Source organism: Vombatus ursinus, unplaced genomic scaffold (assembly GCF_900497805.2).
Source record: "Vombatus ursinus unplaced genomic scaffold, bare-nosed wombat genome assembly UNPS02014770.1, whole genome shotgun sequence".
Classification (NCBI taxonomy): Eukaryota; Metazoa; Chordata; class Mammalia; order Diprotodontia; family Vombatidae; genus Vombatus; species Vombatus ursinus.
The window spans coordinates 3,998,465-4,001,880 of record NW_020954548.1 but is presented as its reverse complement, the minus strand read 5'-3'; the positions used below and the strand labels follow the sequence as shown (position 1 = coordinate 4,001,880).

The window sequence follows — 3,416 nt, the reverse complement described above, 5'->3', positions numbered from 1 at the left end:
CTATTTCATGAGTTAATTATCAGTTCAAATCTACTGTTTGCCCCTTCCAACTTACTGGGCAAAGAGTCCTTTGAATATATTGCAGGACTTTAAAATTCGAGTCAAGATTTCACAGACTTTGCATGATAAAATTGGCAAAAAACCATCTTATACCCTTTATTGCCTGTAAGCTGACACTGATACTAGTTCCAGTACTTTCTCATATTTTGCCGATCTCTAGCCATAATGATTATTTCTCTTTTTTACTTAACTGATCCTTGACCACCCATAAATGACCAAAGACTTGACCACTTTACCAAGGCCAAATCCCCAAAACACTGTTCAACATGGACACCAGTGTAGTTTAGAGTAGATTAAATGTCACTCTCATCACCATCATTTACACATGAAAAGGAAGTTGAAGTATTATTGTAAAAAATGGAGAATTGGTCAAGAAGATATGTGAAGAGAATGGTACACATACCAACATTCCAGAAGGTAATTGTCTTGAGAGAATAATTACTCTGGTTGGATACACCACTTCAAATCCTTTGCAATGGTCTTTGACAAACTGGAAGAGTACATCAGCAGTATTATCAAAAATATTGCAGCTTTCAGCAGAACCCCTAGTCATCCTGAGGCTTGTGGCCTCTGTTAGCCAATATGGTTTCTCACTGGAAAATGAGAATGCAAGATCAAGGAAATAAGAGAAAGTACAGGGGATTAAGTCCAGGTGGCAGGGGATATGTTATCAAACTCAATTGAGTGGGCTGTCACTATTGTTGGCATTCTACAATAATCTATCATTGAGTATGTTAAACAGATATGCTTGGTCATGTTGGAGTCTCTCCCGAAGGGCATGACCAGTTTAAGCTGTCCAGCTCTCCAGTTATCTTCACAGGTGGTCAGGACAGGGACAGCATAAGCCATGACAGTGTGAGCTTTTCCCACACCACCCCTTCCATTTGCCTCAACCTTGACCTGAAGGGATGACCTATAGAGGCCCATACAGCATGATATTCCACAGCCAGATTTGACCAAGCTGTGCCGATTGTCAAAGCAACAGTCTCACTTTCCCATGACTCATGGCAACACCAGATTGAGCAGCATTGAATCCAGCTCTCCAGAGGAGATAGGCTATTGGGATTTAGAAGCATCTGCTCAGACTACTTATCATAACTCACCATTCCAAATAACTTGTCTGCATAATTGGCATCAACGCACCAAAAACAATGACATTCATTAGATGTCTGGAGCTCAGATGAAAATTGCCAAACCAGTAGAAGGATCTACTGGTAGGTAGGTCACCATCACTGAATCTGCTGCCAGTATTAGCTGACGATATTAGATCCAGCATCTAACTATTGTCAGTCTTTCCTTTGAGGAGCAACTAGGACAACCTAGACTCACCTATAACCCTTTTGCTGTTCATTGCTCTTATGATCCATCTACGTGGTTTCTGAACAGTCAGCAATTATAGGTTTTAAATAATTGGTAAATTTTCAGTTTCCACACAACTTTATCGTCCACTCAAATTTTTTAATTACACTGTTTTAATTCCTTTCTCTGTTTAGCCATTAATGCTGAGAAACATTTAATTTTATAATCTTTTCCCTGTTTTTTGGGGTTTTTTTGTCTTTTGTTTTTGTTATTTTAGGTTTTGGACAGAGGGATTCATTTTTTTGTGGTTTTGTCATTGAAATGTAAGAGTGGAATATTAATACCTTTCTGTTTAGTTCTTTAATGTTAGGAATTAAAAAAAAATAAAAGATGGACTAGAGCTTTTAAAAAGATTGTTGTTCAGTCATTTTTCATTTATTCCTGACACTTCATGACTCCATTGGGGGTTTTCATGGCAAAGATACTCAAGTGATTTGCTGTTCCCTTCTCCAGTTCATTTTGCAGATGAGGAAAGTGAGACAAACAGGGTTAAGTAACTTTCCCTGGGTCACACAGACACAGATAGTAAGTGTCTGAGGCCAGAGGAGGAAAAAGTATCTGAGCCTGAAAGTCTTATAGAGAAAGTCAAGAGGAGAGAGATGAGAAATGACTGGCCTGCATGGCCTCCTTAAAGAGAGGTTCTTGGAAGAATTATACAATTAGAAGAAATGGCCATGGGGTGGAACAAACTTCCATGTCTGAATTCTAGGTTTGCTATGAGGCTTTGGATTAAAGAGCCGGAACACAGTTGAAGAAGTTGGGAGGGCAGCTTAACAAGGAATCTCCCCTTTGGTAGCTTTAATGGTGTTAACTGTCCAGGATTCTCTCTTTTTGTTGTGCTTGGGGAGTGATTAATGATTTCCAAATTCAAGTCCTTTATTTGACTGAGTTTCTAACTCTTGGAGTCTCCATGTGAAGCATTGGCAATTGACCATGCCCTTTGGCTTGGTCTTCCAAGTGGTCACCTACAGCCTTGTCACACCCCTAATACAGTTGAATTTGAGCTAACAATAGCTGCTCAGGACTGACATTTGGAAGTTTTATTATGAGTGCCTCAAAAAAGTAGTTTCTTTAAACATAAATAATTCTTGAGAGGAGAAATATATGAAGGGTCTAACAACCTACCCTGTGACTCATGCACTTTATGAGGATATTTTAATAATAACAAATCTAGAATTTAGGAAAATATAAAATTTTATTTTCTGGATGTGAGATAAATAATAATAGATGGCTATTAAGTAGTGCTTTAAAAATAAGAACAACATTCAGAGGTAGGTGGTGCAACTATGATATTTGCCTATATTTTACACATGAAGAAACTGAAGTTCTAAGAGATCTTAAATTAGCTAATAAGTATCAGAGCAAAGACAAGAGCTCAGCTCTCTTCTGAATGTAAATCCAGTGTTCTTTATATTATCCCATGATCCCTCATCAGAGTGAGGCATAATGGAGGTATAATATCTAGACAGAGAAGAAATAATCCCACTATCCTCTGCCCTGGTCAGATCATAACTGAAGTATGTTATTTCTGTGTAAGATATTTTTGGAAGGGTATTGACAAACTAAAGCATATTCAAGATAAGAATTCTGGCAAAAAGAGGATGGCAGAATGGAAAGACCACTGGATTTGGAGTTTGAGGACCTTTATTTTAACCTTGGATATGCTCTTTATTTCTCATGTGACTTTGGGAGGTCACTAAAATTCAGGCCATACTTTCTCCATGTGAAAACTGAGATTTGGAACAGTAGATCCCTGCTTCTTCCCTTTGCACCTTGGATGACCATGGGCATGCAAGCCTCTTTGGATCTTCATTTCCTAGTTTGTAAAATTAGATGTAGATGGCCTCTCTAGACCCTAATAGTTATAAATATATGATTCTATGACCTTTTGATTTTCAATATCCTTTCCAGTTTTAAGTTCTATTACCTTGTGGTCATGTAATGCAAGGATGAGATGAAGAAAATGGGGATTTTGAGCCTGGGAAAGATAAGACTTT

The 3,416-nt window shown here is 38.1% G+C and overlaps 1 pseudogene; it reads left to right on the top strand.

The window, feature by feature from the left end:
- The first annotated feature begins 296 nt into the window (after nt 1-296).
- On the top strand, nt 297-1,318 carry LOC114043594 (annotated as a pseudogene).
- Nucleotides 1,319-3,416: the final 2,098 nt, after the last annotated feature.